The sequence below is a fragment of the Thermobia domestica genome, chromosome 17 (genome assembly GCF_964235325.1).
Source record: "Thermobia domestica chromosome 17, izTheDome1.hap1.1, whole genome shotgun sequence".
Lineage (NCBI taxonomy): Eukaryota > Metazoa > Arthropoda > Insecta > Zygentoma > Lepismatidae > Thermobia > Thermobia domestica.
In genome coordinates this window covers 143,051,745-143,069,579 of record NC_137470.1, presented here as the reverse complement: position 1 = coordinate 143,069,579, position 17,835 = coordinate 143,051,745, and positions in this window count along the sequence as shown.

Here is a 17,835-nt window from a genome sequence, read left to right as displayed (position 1 = left end):
GAAATATCGAATTTAAGTTATTTATTCTTTTCATTAATACCATTAAATATGTTGCGCTCTCTAGAAATTAAGGAAATGCAATCTTTCCACACGGAAACTAACTCTTCTGCCTGTTTTTTCCGCAGCAAATATCATTCTAGGGTTGTTAAAGAAATACTTGTTTACAAAATATGAAGAACATGACCTAAGCGGCCTCTTTTCGAGAAAATTATTGAAGAACTCACTCTCATAAGTAAATTAGCCCTTTTGGATTTTTCAGGAAAATTACTTACTCCTTATTGTAGCTTGTTAATGAAACATTTGTTAACGAAGTGTGAATAAGATTTCCTGGTGACAGACTTAAACAAAAACATGTGATTACTTCTCGACAGATATTTGAGTGGTATACCGAGAAAATATAATTACACAACTAATCGTTTAAAATACTACTTACGGAATATTATTTTCTTTTCATTATTCTTCTTTGCTAAAATCAATTCGGGTTAAGTAATTCTTTAGTTCAGGTCACTTATGTCCTTTGTTGCCTTTATCAGTGATTATTTGTAACTATAGTGCTGCCAGAATGTCTTGAGCCGTGGCAAAAATGCGAACTAAAGCTCACACCCTTGACACATCCACGCGTTGAGTCAATAAGAGTTCAGCTGTTGCTAAGCGAGAGAGCCTTAGCGAAAAGGAGTGGAATTCCTTCAGCCGATAGCAGCGCCTGGAACGGAAGACTAGGTGTCAAGTCAATGTGGTATAACTATAGAAGATCTACCAGATGATAGTGCGGGCTGTATTTTCGCATTCCTTCTTCTGCGTCTTTCATAACTCATTCTTCTGAACCCGAATTCTCGCACGAAATTCAAACACCTCGTGAGAGTAACTTAATGAGCAATGAGCCATCTTCAACCCTTTTCCTTCCCTCTGAACCAGTGTTCAAAGTAGGAAAAAAGCAGAGGTGGTATGTTTTATTACGATTTTGACTCGAGATACTGGCTACCTAAATGTTGAAATACTGTGAGGTTATGTTGCATAAAATATTGCATTTCTATTTACATAATGACTCAAAACCATGGAGAACTTTTCGTAGTTATGGGGGACATGGAGAGGCTTTGTCCCCTCCCAACTTTCTGAAAATTAAAAAAAAAATCCCTTATGTTGTATTGTAGAAAATTATACAAAAATGCTCTAAAATGGGTATTTTTATATTAACAATTTTTAAACAATTTCCAACGGGAAAATTCTCGGATTCCCCACTCGACTAAGGTTGTTACCCAATTATAAGAAATACATAAAAATACATTTTAATGAAAGTATACAGGGTGTCCTAAAAGTAGTGGCGAAAAATGAAACCACAGATTACTGGCATCGAAATAAGAAGAAAAGTTTATATGACATATAGTCCGCAAGTTGACAGGGGCGGAGAGGGCAGCTTGGAATGTGGGGGGAAAAGAACTTCACACTTGGGGAAAGAAACTTGTTGTTTTACAAAACCATATTAAAGATGCGTGTGAACGGTTACGCAACCCACCGGAACGATGGATGGCATTTCAAAGTCACGATTCGTACGCTGCATAGATGTGGGAGGACGACAGTTTGAACATCTTTTGTAGGTACGTTTATTGTTAGCACGTATGACCTAGTAGTTTGTAATGCTATTCTGTGTAAGATACTACGTTACGAATACAGTACGTCGTTGTGGATCTTGCCTGTTATTTCATTACATGGTACAGCGGGGGACACTTCTAAATGATACACCTTAGCCGTAAATCTCCATATGGCTGTACCATTTAGAAGTGTCGCCCGCTGTACAACTAGTTACACTTGTTCTTATTTCTAACCTTTTTCTGCAAATTTCTGTCTGTTATGTCACTTTCCATTGCCCCTGAAATTATGCAACCATGCTAAGTAATCTTTACTTTGACTCCCGTTGTACATGTGTGTGCAATCGTGCTATGAATTACATTTTTTTCCTGTATGGCTTCCATCTTTACTGCACCGTTTCAATACCCCTGCCGTACATACATTCGGTGAATCTGTAAGTGACGTATGAAGGATCTCTGACGCAGTTATGTAACATGCGCTTAACATGTAAAGCTGATATGATTTTTATGTCTTTCTGAACCCCTTCCTAGCTTCTATCATCATTCCGCTGGCAGATGTAAAGTATCTTTCCCTCACATTCGAAGTCGTCTAGCTCCGTCTCTGTCTATTTCCGGACTATATGTCATATAAACATGTTTTTCTTGTTTTGGTGTCAGGAATCCGTGTTTTCGATTTGTGCCATTACTTTTCGGACACACTGTATAAGCTCCATCAATTTAATCTTCTTGACATACCACACAATAACGGAACACCTAAGGAAAACAACATTTTTTTGATTGCATAAATTATATATATATGGGCTGCGGTGGCTCAGTGGTAGAGCGTTCACCTCTGGTGCTTGGGGTCCAGAATTCAATCCCAGGCCCCGCCAAGTGAATTTTGTGGTGGACAAACACCGTGTGCGTGGGTTTCCTCTCATTTTCTTCATTCCACCATTTTCATCCATTACTCATCATCACCGTCTCCTTTAGCCTAACCGACATAAGTGTGGGACGTAGAACTCAAAGATTTCATATATATATAATATTCGTAAATACCGGACTAAGTTATACTAGATATATTTCTTTATAATTGTAGACACAAAAGAAGTCCTGGTTAACTTATAACAATACTTTCGGATTTAGGTTTAAAGTGTCGCCTCAATTGCATTGCCTTTTGTTTGGATTGGGCCTGTCTTGTAACCCTTATCTGCAACCAACAAAAATTCTTGCATAGGAGGAAGGTATAAATTTCTCTGAAGACACTTCATTTTAAAAACAAAAGATATAAAAGTACAAAACAAAAATGTCGGGGTTGCCAACTTAGATATTATTTCTACATAAGAAATAGTGCAAAGCTCTTCGTCAATTACTGTTTGTAAAAATGGATTTGTTATAGATATATTAGCATCCACTTTCCAGTGACGGTATGTCTTGATCACTTAAAAATCAGAGGCAGTATGTCTTCATTACTCAAAAACCAGAGGCGGTATTTTTTAAACTTTCCGTCAATCAGCTACTGCATCGTCACTATTTATCCTAGGATCATGGTTCATACCTCATTCTCTTCAGAATGGAGTTGGCTTTCAAATGGTACTACTTGCATTCTCATACCATATACCAGGAGCGAAAAAAAAAAATTTCAGAGGGAAAATTTCGGAGGGATTTTTTTCACACTTTGGCCCCCCTGGAACGGCCCTGTGTAAACGTAGACATCTAAAAATCTGATAAATAGTACTTGGTATACTAAATGTGTGTGCCAAATTTCAAGTTTCTATCTTGAATACTAATGGCGGGAGAAATTTTATCAAGAATTCCCACAATGCCCCAAATTACCGCAAAACACTATGGTCTCAGGTAAAAGATTTCCTGAGACATCCCTAATTACCCTAGGGTCATATTTTGCCCTTCATTCTCTTTAGAATAGAACTGCCTTTCAGGCGGTACCATTCACATGTCTCCATCATGTATCTAAGGCGGGAAAATTCCGAAGAAAGGGATTTTTGGGTAAAAATATCCCTTTTTTCAACCCTTTGCCCCTCTGGATCCCCTCTGTTTTAACTCAGAAATCTGAAAAACACATCCGGTAAATACTACTCGGTGGACTAAATGTTTGTGCAAAATTTTAACGTTCTACGTTCAAAAATAAGCCCGCCAAAAAATAATGAACATCGGCTTAATAAATGAAAATATATTTTAGAATTATGACGTCATCACCTCCTTTGTCTCGACGCACGAAGGTGTGCAACCATACGTAAGGTATTCTACAATGCCTCTGGACTTGAAAAAAAAACGGACGAAAAAGCTCAAATAGGAGAGTTATAACGCAATGTACCATGAAACACCCCTATGGTACAAATTGTACCATACGATCCCCAAAGGGTTAAGTCTCGCTCAAAATTCAAACAGCTTGTGAGGGTTAATTACTTTCAAACAATTTTTCTTCCCTCTGAATCTGTAGTCTCACACGAAATTCAAACACCTCATGAGAGTAACATAATGAACCACTTTTGACACTTTTTCTTCCCTCTCAACCTGAAGTGTCGCACTAAATTCTATCACCTCGTGAGGGTAACTTAATACCTTTAAGATCTTTGGGACAATTTGCACCATATGAGTGTTTTATGGTACTTTACGTTATAATTCTTCTATTTGAGCTTTTTCGTCCATTTTTTTCAAGTCTAGAGGCATTGTAGAACACTTTATGTATGGATCCACGCCTTCCTGCTTCAAGACATAGGAGGTGATGACGTCATAACTAAAAAATATATTTTCATTTGTTAGGCCTATTTTCATTATTTTTTGGTGGGCTTCCTTTTGCACCTAGAAGATTGAACTTTTGCACAAACATTCTGTCCACCGAGCAGTATTTATCGATTTTTTTTTCAGATCTCTGCGTTAGCACAGGGAAGGGGGCCCAGAGGGGAAAATAGTTTTTAAAAAGGTATATTTTGTTACGAAAAATTCTCTTTTCGCTATTTTTACGCCTCAGATACATGATAGAGACATGTGAATGGTACCGTCTGAAAGGCAGTTCTATTCTAAAGAGAATGGTAGAAGAACAATGATTCTAGGACAAATATGGATGTCTCAGGAATTTTTTTACCAGTGATCATGGTCTTTTACAGTAATCTGGGGCATTGTGGTAGTGATGACCGCAAGAGTCTTGGTCTTGCAGTTTTTGCAAGAGTCTTGCATGCAAGACTAAGACCAAGACCAAGACCAAGACCAGGAATCCCGATGCAAGACCAAGATCAAGACCAAGGGGTGCAAGATCAAGACCAAGACTATATCTGCAAGACCAAGACTCTTGCGCAAGAGTCTTGCACAAGTACAAGTACTACTTGAATTTTTTATAGAATGTAAAAAGGAAGAGGAAAAAATCATTACATCTTGCACTTGAATTTCTTGGCTTCAGTAAAAATGCCGCTGGAGTGATTGTGTTCTCAGTAGTTTATGCAATTCATGTGAATTGATCTGCCCCTGTAGCATATAACTACAGTATGTCGTTTTCTTGATTGGTTGTTCGCATTTTCTGTAGACATTGCTCGTTTTCAAGCCACATATGTCACATTGAGCCATGTGAGCTTTTTTAGTGGACAACACCGTGTGCGTGGGTTTTCTCGGGGGTTTTCCGTTTTCTCCTACTTTCTTCATTCCACAATTTCAGTTATTTCTCATCATAAGCTATTCTACCATTATTGGCAGGTTACTTGCTGCAACTGAGAAGTTTCGATGTACCGTGGTCCTCAGGTAGTCTCTTCGTCCGGACGTAGCAATTTTCTGTTTCAATACCTTCCTTCAACTACAGTCTCCTTCTCTCTCTCCCTCTCTTTCCTTCCACCGTACGCTCTAGCACGTCTCTCATAATGTAGTTCCTCCTTCAGCCAATATCCCAACTAGTTCCTCTTCCTCATCTAACAATATCTAAAATTCTTCTTTTTTCCCCTATTGCTAATATTTCTAACACTTCATTCGTTTTCCGTGCAACCCGGCTAAATCTCTCCTTTTTTCTCCATGACCACGATTCGAAAGCCTGCAATTTTTTCATTGCTTTTGCGTAATGTCCATGTTTCTGCCCCATAGAGTACATATTGGAATCAGTAAAACAAAATCTCGATATTTAAATGGAAGTTTGTTTAATACAAAGATTAACTAATCGGTTGAAAAGAAAACAAATCTGACGCCTTTAGAGTGCAAAAATAATTTTGCAATTCATCGTGTTTCAATAATCTGTGCCGTCTTAATTTTCATTCATGTGTCTCAGGGATAGCCTCTCTAGTTTGGGAACCAGTGGAGTATTAGATCTGTTAAAAAATATAAAAAGATTACGAAACGTTGTATTTTATCTTATAAGTAGTGAAGCGTAGGGACCCCTGGAAAAAAAATAAACCAATAAAAGTCTTCGCTTATGTTGTACACTATCATCATACTTACATGAAGGTAAACTATATTACATTTAGAAACATACATTGTATTTCTGTTACTATTGGCGTATTGTAGAATTTATCCAGAGCAAAATTTATCTATGAAAAGCATAAGATTTCTTAAAAGCAAGTCTTGCAAGACTCTTGCAGCAAGACCAAGACCAAGACCAAGACTGGGTATGGAAGACCAAGACTGGATGTGCAATACCAAGACCAAGACCAAGACTATCCCGGTCTTGGTCTTGGTCTTGCATTTGCTCATCACTACATTGTGAGGATTCTTGATATTTTTTCCCGCTCTTAATATTCAAGATAGAAGCTTGAAATTTAGTACACACATTCAATTTACCGATTAGTATTTATCAGATTTTTTTCAGATCTCTACGTTTACACAGGGCCGTTTCAGAGGGGCTCAAAGTGTGACAATTATTTCCCCGTAATTTCCGTTTTTCCCTCATTTTTCCCTCTTCTCATATATGGTATGGGCATGCAAGTGATACCATTTGAAGGTCTGCTCTATTCTGAAGTGAATGAGGTATGAACCATGATTCTAGGGTAAATAGTGACGATGCAGTAACTGCTTGACTGAAAGTCTAAAAAATACCCCAAAAACCCAAGTTCTTAAAAGGGTTTTAATGAACCACTTTCAACACATTTTCTTCCTTCTGGGCCTGAACGAAGGTGCATTTCGCCAGCCCCCCCACCTTGGAGTTTCGAAAAAAAACCTATGCCAATCGTTTGTGCTACGTTTGTGCCGGAATGTACCGCAAAAATTTTCGTTTGTACCACTTCCGGTACGAAGTTATAATAGTTTTAAAGTGGGGGGGCTGGGGAAACGGCAGCCCCCCCACATTGGAATTTCGAAACGAAACCTATGGCAATCGTTTGTGCTATGTTTGTGCCGGAATGTACCGCAAAAATTTTCGTTTGTACCACTTCCGGTACGAAGTAATAAGTGTTTTAAAGTGGGGGGGCTGGAGAAACGGCAGCCTCAAAACATGGAATTTCGAAACAAAACCTATGGCAATCGTTTGTGCTACGTTTGTGCCAGAATGTACCGCAAAAAATTCGTTTGTACCACTTCCGGTACGAAATTATAAGGGTTTCAAAGTGGGGGGGCTGGAGAAACGGAAGCCTCAAACCTTGGAATTTCGAAACAAAAACTATGCCAATCGTTTGTGCTACGTTTGTGCCGGAATGTACCGCAAAAATTTTCGTTTGTACCACTTCCGGTACGAAGTTATAAGGGTTTTAAAGTGGGGGGGCTGGAAAAGCGGCAGCCTCCAAACTTGGAATTTCGAAACAAAACCTACGGCAATCGTTTGTGCTACGTTTGTGCCGGAATGTACCGCAAAAATTTTTGTCTGTACCACTTCCGGTACGAAGTTATAAGGGTTTTGAAATGGGGGGCTAGGGAAACGGCAGCCTTCAACCTAAGAATTTCAAAACAAAACCTATGCCAATCGTTTGTGCTACGTTTGTGCCGGAATGTAGCGCAAAAATTTTCGTTTGTACCACTTCCGGGACGAAGTTATAAGGGTTTTGAAGTGGAGGGGCTGCAGAAACGGAAGCCTGCAACCTTGGAATTTCGAAACAAAAACTATGCTAATCGTTTGTGCTACGTTTGTGCCGGAATGTACCGCAAGAATTTTCGTCTGTACCACTTCCGGTACGAAATTGTAAGGGTTTTGAAGTGGCGGGCTGGGGAAACGGCAGCCCCCCCACCTAGGAATTTCAAAGCAAACTTTATGTCAATCGTTTGTGCTAGGTTTGTGCCGGAATGTACCGCAAAAATTTTTGTTTGTACCACTTCCGGTATGAAGTTATAAGGTTTTAAAGTGGGGGGGCTGGAGAAACGGCAGCCTCCAAACTTGGAATTTCGAAACAAAAACTATGGCATTCGTTTGTGCTACGTTTGTGCCGGAATGTACCGCAAAAATTTTCGTTTGTACCACTTCCGGTATGAAGTTATAAGGGTTTTAAAGTGGGGGGCTGGAGAAGCGGCAGCCTCCAAACTTGGAATTTCGAAACAAAACCTACGGCAATCGTTTGCGCTACGTTTGTGCCGGAATGTACCGCAAAAATTTTCGTTTGTTCCACCTCCGGTACGAAGTTATAAGGTTTTTAAAGTGGGGAGCTGGAGAAAGGGCAGCCTTCAAACTTGGAATTTCGAAACAAAAACTATGAAAATCGTTTGTGCTACGTTTCTGCCGGAATGTGCCGGAAAAAATTTCATTTGTACCACTTCTGGTACGAAGTTATAATAGTTTTAAAGTGGGGGGCTGGGGAAACGGCAGCCTCCAACCTTGGAATTTCGAAACAAAACCTATGGCAATCGTTTGTGCTACGTTTGTGCCGGAATGTACAGCAAAAAATTTCGTTTGTACCACTTCCGGTACGAAGTTATAAGGGTTTTAAAGTGGGGGGCTGGAGAAACGGCAGCCTCAAAACTTGGAATTTCGAAACAAAAACTATGGCATTCGTTTGTGCTACGTTTGTGCCGGAATGTACCGCAAAAATTTTCGTTTGTACCACTTCCGGTATGAAGTTATAAGGGTCTTAAAGTGGGGGGCTGGGGAAACGGCAGCCCCCACCTAGAAATTTCAAAACAAAACCTATGCCAATTGTTTGTGCTACGTTTGTGCCGGAATGTACCGCAAAAATTTTCGTTTGTTCCACTTCCGGTACGAAGTTATAAGGTTTTTAAAGTGGGGAGCTGGAGAAGCGGCAGCCTCCAAACTTGGAATTTCGAAACAAAACCTACGGCAATCGTTTGTGCTACGTTTGTGCCGGAATGTACCGCAAAAATTTTTGTCTGTACCACTTCCGGTACGAAGTTATAAGGGTTTTGAAATGGGGGGCTAGGGAAACGGTAGCCTCCAACCTAGGAATTTCAAAACAAAACCTATGCCAATCGCTTGTGCTACGTTTGTGCCGGAATGTGCCGGAAAAAATTTCATTTGTACCACTTCTGGTACGAAGTTATAAGGGTTTCAAAGTGGAGGGGCTGCAGAAACGGAAGCCCCACATTTAGAAATTTCAAAACAAAACCTATGCCAATCGTTTGTGCTACGTTTATTCCGGAATGTACCGCAAGAATTTTTGTTTGTACCACTTCCGGTACGAAGTTATAAGGGTTTTGAAGTGGGGGCTGAGGGAACGGCAGCCCCCCACCTAAAAGTTTCAAAACAAAACCTATGCCAATCGTTTGTGCTACGTTTGTGCCGGAATGTACCGCAAAATTTTTCGTTTGTACCACTTCCGGTACGAAGTTATAAGGGTTTTAAAGTGGGGGGCTGGAGAAACGGCAGCCTCAAAACTTGGAATTTCGAAACAAAAACTATGCCAATCGTTTGTGTTACGTTTGTGCCGGAATGTACCGTAAACATTCTCGTTTGTACCACTTCCGGTACGAAGTTATAAGGGTTTTAAAGTGGGGAGCTGGAGAAACGGCAGCCTCAAAACTTGGAATTTCGAAACAAAAACTATGGCATTCGTTTGTGCTACGTTTGTGCCGGAATGTACCGCAAAAATTTTCGTTTGTACCACTTCCGGTACGAAGTTATAAGGGTTTTGAAATGGGGGGCTAGGGAAACGGTAGCCTCCAACCTAGGATTTCGAAACAAAACCTACGGCAATCGTTTGTGCTACGGTTGTGCCGGAATGTACCGCAAAAATTTTTGTCTGTACCACTTCCGGTACGAAGTTATAAGGGTTTTGAAATGGGGGGCTAGGGAAACGGTAGCCTCCAACCTAGGAATTTCGAAACAAAAACTATGCTAATCGTTTGTGCTACGTTTGTGCCGGAATGTACCGCAAAAATTTTGGTTGTACCACTTCCGGTACGAAATTGTAAGGGTTTTGAAGTGGCGGGTTGGGGAAACGGCAGCCCCCCACCTAGGAATTTCAAAGCAAAATTTATGTCAATCGTTTGTGCTATGTTTGTGCCGGACAAAAATTTTCGTTTGTACTAATTCCAGTACGAAGTTATAAGGGTTTCAAAGTGAGGGGGGGGGGGCTGGAGAAACGGCAGCCTCCAACCTTGGAATTTCGAAACAAAACCTATGCCAATATTGTGTGCTACGTTTGTGCCGGAATGTGCCGCAAAAATTTTCGTTTGTACCACTTCCGGTACGAAGTTATAAGGGTTTTAAAGTGGGGGGCTGGGGAAACGGCAGCCCCCCCACCTTGGAATTTCGAAACGAAACCTACGCCAATCGTTCGTGCTACGTTTGTGCCGGAATGTACCGCAAAAAATTTCGTTTGTACCACTTCCGGTACGAAGTTATAAGGGTCTTAAAGTGGGGGGCTGGGGAAACGGCAGCCCCCCACCTAGAAATTTCAAAACAAAACCTATGCCAATTGTGTGTGCTACGTTTGTGCCGGAATGTACCGCAAAAAATTTTCGTTTGTACCACTTCAGGTACGAAGTTATAAGGTTTTTAAAGTGGGGGGGGGGCTGGAGAAAGGGCAGCCTTCAAACTTGGAATTTCGAAACAAAAACTGTGCCAATCGTTTGTGCTACGTTTGTGCCGGAATGTGCCGGAAAAAAATTCATTTGTACCACTTCTGGTACGAAGTTATAAGGGTTTCAAAGTGGGGGGGCTGGAGAAACGGAAGCCTCCAACCTTGGAATTTCGAAACAAAAGGTATGCCAATCGTTTGTGCTACGTTTGTGCCGGAATGTACCGCAAAAGTTTCGTTTGTACCACTTCCGGTACGAAGTTATAAAGGTTTTGAGGTGGGGGCTGAGGAAACGGCAGCCCCCCACTTAAAAATTTCAAAACATAACCTATGACAATCGTTTGTGCTACGTTTGTGCCGGAATGTACCGCAAAAATTTTCGTTTGTACCACTTCCGGTACGAAGTTATAAGGGTTTTGAAGTGGGGGCTGAGGAAACGGCAGCCCCCCACCTAAAATTTCAAAACATAACCTTTGACAATCGTTTGTGCTACGTTTGTGCCGGAATGAGCCGCAAAAATTTTCGTTTGTACCACTTCCGGTATGAAGTTATAGGGTTTTAAAATGGGGGCTGGAGAAGCGGCAGCCTCCAAACTTGGAATTTCGGAACAAAACCTATGGCAATCGTTTGTGCTACGTTTGTGCCGAAATGTACCGCAAGAATTTTTGTTTGTACCACTTCCGGTACGCAGTTATAAGGGTTTTGAAGTGGGGGCTGAGGAAACGGCAGCCCCCCACCTAGAAATTTCAAAACATAACCTATGACAATCGTTTGTGCTACGTTTGTGCCGGAATGTACCGCAAAAATTTTCGTTTGTACCACTTCCGGTACGCAGTTGTAAGGGTTTTGAAGTGGGGGCTGGAGAAGCGGCAGCCTTCAAACTTGGAATTTCGAAACAAAAACTATGCCAATCGTTTGTGCTACGTTTGTGCCGGAATGTGCCGGAAAAAGTTTCATTTGTACCACTTCTGGTACGAAGTTATAAGGGTTTCAAAGTGGGGGGGCTGGGGAAACGGCAGCCCCCTATTTAGAAATTTCCAAACAAAACCTATGCCAATCGTTTGTGCTACGTTTATGCCGGAATGTACCGCAAGAATTTTTATTTTTACCACTTCCGGTACGAAGTTATAAGGTTTTAAAATGGGGGCTGGAGAAGCGGCAGCCTCCAATCTTGGAATTTCGGAACAAAACCTATGGCAATCGTTTGTGCTACGTTTCTGCCGGATGTACCGCAAGAATTTTTGTTTGTACCACTTCCGGTACGCAGTTGTAAGTGTTTTGAAGTGGGGGGCTGGGGAAACGGCAGCTCCCCACCGAGGAGTTTCAGAACAAAACCTATGCCAATCGTTTGTGCTAGGTTTGTGCCTGAATGTACCGCAAAAATTTTCGTTTGTACCACTTCCGGTACGAAGTTATAAGGGTTTTGAAGTGGGGGCTGAGGAAACGGCAGCCCCCCACCTAAAAATTTCAAAACATAACCTATGACAATCGTTTGTGCTACGTTTGTGCCGGAATGTACCGCAAAAATTTTCGTTTGTACTACTTCCGGTATGAAGTTATAAGGTTTTAAAATGGGGGGGCTGGAGAGGCAGCAGCCTCAAACTTGGAATTTCGGAACAAAACCTATGGCAATCGTTTGTTCTACGTTTGTGCCGGAACGTACCGCAAAAATTTTCGTTTGTTCCACTTCCGGTACGAAGTTATATGAGTTTTCAAGAGTGGCTGTGGTAACGGCAGCCCCGCACCCAGTAATTTCGAAATGAAACCTATGCCCACTCTTTGCACTACTTTTGAACAGGAACGTTTCGCTAAACTCTTTTCTGTACCACTTCCGGTACAAAGATACGAGAGTTTCAAGCTACGGGGCTGCCGTTTTGATGCCCCCTCGGAATTTCGAAACGAGACCTATGCAAATCGTTTAACAACATTTGTGTCGGAATGTATCGCAAACATTTTTGTATGTATCACTTCCAGTACAAAAGTATGACAGTTTTAACTAGGGGGCTGCCGTTTCCAGAACCCCCCATCTTGGAATTTCGAGATAAGACTATGTCAATCGTTTCTGGTACGTTTTTACCGGAATGTACCGCAAAAAAAATTACGTGCCTGAAGTTGGCCCCCCACCTCTCCCAAATCACACCAAACGTTGCATATCGTTAATGCATCGTTAGTGCACGTTAGTGCATTTAGAACTAACGTTAGTGCTATCAGCGTTTACGAGATCGTTTACGAGATATTGAAGATTTTGGTTTGGGACCTACTTCATATGAAGTTAGCCCCCCACCCATCTTTATGCAGACAGATTTTCACTAAACTTAGCGCATCGTAGTGCATCGTTAGTGCACTTAAACACACTAAGCACTACCGTAAGTGCTACCATATTTTGGGATTATCAAGATTTTCGGTGGGGGGCCAACTTCAGAAATATCAAATTCTATACAAATATAGGTAGAAACATGGGGTTGACGGTAATCGTTAGTGCATTGTTAGTGCACTTAAACGCAATAAGCACTAACATTAGTGCTACCATATTTTGGGATTTATTCAAGATCTTTGGTGGGGGGCCAACTTAAAAAATATCAAATTTTATACAAATAGAGGTAGAAACATGGAGTTAACGGCAATCGTTAGAGCGTGATTAGTGCACTTAAATGCACTAAGCACTAACGTTAGTGTTACCACATTTTGAAATTTATTCAAAATTTTTGGTGGGGGGCAACTTCAGAAATATCAAATTCCATACAAAGTGTCAGTATTTTCAGGAATCAGTAACGAATGCACTAATTACTTTGTTAGTGCTTGAAGAGGGCGCAAATTCACGCTGACCACCAAAGATATTTTACTTGTAGCACCTACACTAATTAAGCACTAACGTTAGGGGTTGGTGCACGAAGAACCACTAACGATGCACTAAGGATTGTACTGGAAATGATCATTAGTGCTTTTTAATTTGGCAGAAATTTGACACAGTGAAAAACTCCCCTTAAATTTCTTATGTGAGTTTCCTGAGATGTAACTGGCCATAACTACACTAATAGTGAAGCACTAACGAAAACAGCTCTAATTTTTTTCGTTATTGGTTGAAGTGGGGCGCCAAGTTCATGAAAGCTTCCAAAGGTTTTTTTACTTGTAGGACCTACATTAATGAAGAACTAACGTTAGGTGTTAATGCACTAAGAAACACTAACGATTTCAGTAGAAGAGGTCATTAGTGCTTTTGATTTTGGCGGAAATTTGACGCAATGAAAAATTTCACATGAATCTCTTATGGGATTTTTGTGGCATATAATTGGCCATATCTACATCAATAGTTAAGAATTAACGGAACTATGAGTGTTTTGCAGAAGCGCTAACGATACATTAACGAATGGACTTATTTTTCGTTACTGCTTGAAGTGGGAAACAAGTTCACACTGGCCCGCAAAGGTTTCTTACTTGTAGCACCTACACTAATGAAGCACGAAACTTAGGTGTTGGTTCACTAGGAAGCACTAATATTACAAGGAAAGAAAACTTTCGAATTTATCGTGAACTTAGCCCCCACTACAAGCACTAACGAAAAAATTAGTTTTATACGTTAGTGCATTGTTAGTACTTCTAGAAGATACAAGTAGTTTCGTTAGTGTTTCACCATTAGTGTAGAAATGGCCAATTATAAGTCTCAAAACTCCCATAAGAAACACATGGGGAATTATTCATTGTATCAAATTCCCATCTCATTCAAAAGCACTAATTACCTCTGTTAGTGCAATTGTTAGTGCATCGTAATTGCTTCTTAGAGCACAAACACCTAACGTTAGTGCTTCATTAGTGTAGGTGTTACAAGTAAAGAAACCTATGGAGAAGTCAGCGTGAATTTCGCACCGACACTTTAAGCACTAACGGAAAAAATAGTCCAATTCGTTAGTGCTTCTATAAAGCACTAACAATTTCGTTAGTGCTTCACTATTAGTGTAGTTATGGCCAATTACATATCACGAGACTCACAAGAAATTTAGGCAAATTTTTCATTGAATCAAATTTCCGCCAAATTCAAAATCACTAATGATCTCTTCTAGAGCGATCGTTAGTGCATTGTTAGTGCTTCTTAGCGCATCTACACCTAAGGTTAGTGCTTCATTAGTAAATGTGCTACAATTAAAATACCTTTTGAGGCCAGAGTGAACTTAGCGCCCCCACTTCAAGCACTAACTAAAACTTAGTGCCATTCGTTAGTGCATTGGTAGTGCTTCTGGAAAACACTAACAATTTAGTTAGAACTTCAATATTAGTTTACTTATGGCCAATTACATGTAACGAAACACATAATAAATTTATGGGAAATTTTTCATTGCGTCAAATTTCCGTCAAAGTCAAGAGTACTAATGATCTATTCTAGTGCAATCGTTAGTGCATCGTTAGTGCTTCTAGAAAACACTAACAGTTTCGTTTGTCCTTCAATATTAGTGTAGTTATGAACAATTACATGTCACTAAACTCCTATAAGACATTTATTGGGAATTTTTAATTGCATCAAATTTCCGCCATATTCAAAAGCACTAATGATATCTTCTAGTGCAATTGTTAGTGGTTCTTAGTGCACCAACCCCTAACGTTAGTACTTCATAGTGTAGGTGCTACAGGTACAATATCTTTGGAGGGCACGGTGAACTTGCGTCAGCTTCAAGCACTAACAAAAAAATAATGCCATTCATTAGTGTATCGTTAGTGCTTCTAGAAAGCACTAAATGTTTGTATGAAATTTGATATTTCTTAAGTTGGTCCCACCAGAAATCTTGAATAAATCCCAAAATATGGTAATGCTAACCTTAATGCTTAGTGCATTTAAGTGCACTAACGATGCAATAACGATTGTCTTTAACTGCATGTTTCTACCTCTATTTGTATAGAATTTGATATTTCTGAAGTTGGCCCCCATCTAAAATCTTGAATAAATCACAAAATATTGTAGCACTAACGTCAGTGTTTAGTATTTTAAGTGCACTAACGATGCACTAACGATTGCCGTTAACTCTATGTTCCTATCTCTATTTGTATATAATTTGAAATTACTGAAGTTGCCCATCCCACCGAAAATCTTGAATGAATTCCAAAATATGGTAGCACCAACGATAGTGCTTAGTACGTTTAAGTTCACTAACGATGCACTAACGTTTGCCATTAACCCCATGTTTCTATAACTATTTGTATAGAATTTGATATTTCTGAAGTTGACCACCCCACCAAATTTTTTGAATAAATCTCAAAATATAGTAGCGCTAACGTTAGTGCTTAGTGCGTTCAAGTGCACTAATGATGCGTTAATGATTGCTGTTAACACTATGTTTCTACCTTTATTTGTATACAATTTGATATTTCTGAAGTTGGCCCCCCCACCAAAAATCTTGAATAAATCCCAAAATATGATAGCACTAACGTTAGTGCTTAGTGATTATAAGTGCACTAACGATTACCGTTAACTCAATATTTCTATCTCTATTTGTATTGAATTTGATGTTTCTGAAGTTTGCCCCCACTTTAAAACTATTATAACTTCGTACCGGAAGTGGTACAAACGAAAATTTTTGCGGTACATTTCGGCACAAACTTAGCACAAACGATTGGCATAGGTTTTGTTTCAAAATTCCAAGGTTGGAGGCTGCCGTCTCTCCAGCCCCCCCCCGCCCACTTTAAATGACATAAGTTCGTACCGGAAGTGGTACAAACGAAAATTTTTGTGGTATATTCCGGCACAAACGTAGCACAAACGATTGGCATAGGTTTTGTTTCGAAATTCCAAGGTAGGGGGTTGCCGTTTCCCCAGCCCCCACTTCAAAACCCTTATAACTTCGTACCAGAAGTGGTACAAACAAAAATTTTTGCGGTACATTCCGGCACAAACGTAGCACAAACGATTGCCATAGGTTTTGTTTCGAAATTCCAAATTTGGAGGCTGCCGTTTCTGCAGCCCCCCCACTTTAAAACCCTTATAACTCCGTACCGGAAGTGGTACAAACGAAAATGTTTACGGGACATTCCGGCACAAACGTAGCACAAACGGTTGCCATAGGTTTTGTTTCGAAATTCCAAGGTTGGAGGCTTCCGTTTCTCCAGCCCCCCCACTTTGAAACCCTTATAACTTCGTACCGGAAGTGGTACAAATGAAATATTTAGCGGTACATTCCGGCACAAACGTAGCACAAACGATTGCCATAGGTTTTGTTTCAAAATTTCAAGTTTGAAGGCTGTCCTTTCTCCCCCCCCCACTTTAAAACCCTTATAACTTCGTACCGGAAGTGGTACAAACGAAAATTTTTGCGGTACATTCCGGCACAAACGTAGCACAAACGATTGGCATAGGTTTTGTTTTGAAATTTCTAGGTGGGGGGCTGCCCTTTCCCCAGCCCCCCACTTTAAAACCCTTATAACTTCGTACCGGAAGTGGTACAAACGAAAATTTTTGCGGTACATTCCGGCACAAACGTAGCACAAACGATTGGCATAGGTTTCGTTTCGAAATTCCAAGGTGGGGGGGCTGCCGTTTCCACAGCCCCCACTTTAAAACTATTATAACTTCGTACCGGAAGTGGTACAAACGAAAATTTTTGCGGCACATTCCGGCACAAACGTAGCACACACTATTGGCATAGGCTTTGTTTCGAAATTCCAAGGTTGGAGGCTGCCGTTTCTCAAGCCCCCCACTTTGAAACCCTTATAACTTCGTACCGGAAGTGGTACAAACGAAAATTTTTGTCCGGCACAAACGTAGCACAAACGATTGGCATAGTTTTTGTTTCGAAATTCCAAGTTTGGAGGCTGCCGTTTCTCCAGCTCCCCACTTTAAAACCTTATAACTTCATACCGGAAGTGGTACAAACGAAAATTTTTGCGGTACATTCAGGCACAAACCTAGCACAAACGATTGACATAAATTTTGCTTTGAAATTCCTAGGTGGGGGGCTACCGTTTCCCCACCCCTCCACTTCAACCCTTACAATTTCGTACCGGAAGTGGTACAATCGAAAATTTTTGCGGTACATTCCGGCACAAACGAACACAAGCGATTGGCATAGTTTTTGTTTCGAAATTCCAAGATTGCAGGCTTCCGTTTCTGCAGCCTCTCCACTTCAAAACCTTTATAACTTCGTACCGGAAGTGGTACAAACGAAAATTTTTGCGGTACATTCCGGCACAAACGTAGCACAAACGATTGGCATAGGTTTTGTTTTGAAATTCCTAGGTTGGAGGCTGCCGTTTCCCTAGCCCCCCATTTCAAAACCCTTATAACTTCGTACCGGAAGTGGTACAGACAAAAATTTTTGCGGTACATTCCGGCACAAACGTAGCACAAACGATTGCCATAGGTTTTTCTTTCGAAATTCCAAGTTTGGTGGCTGCCG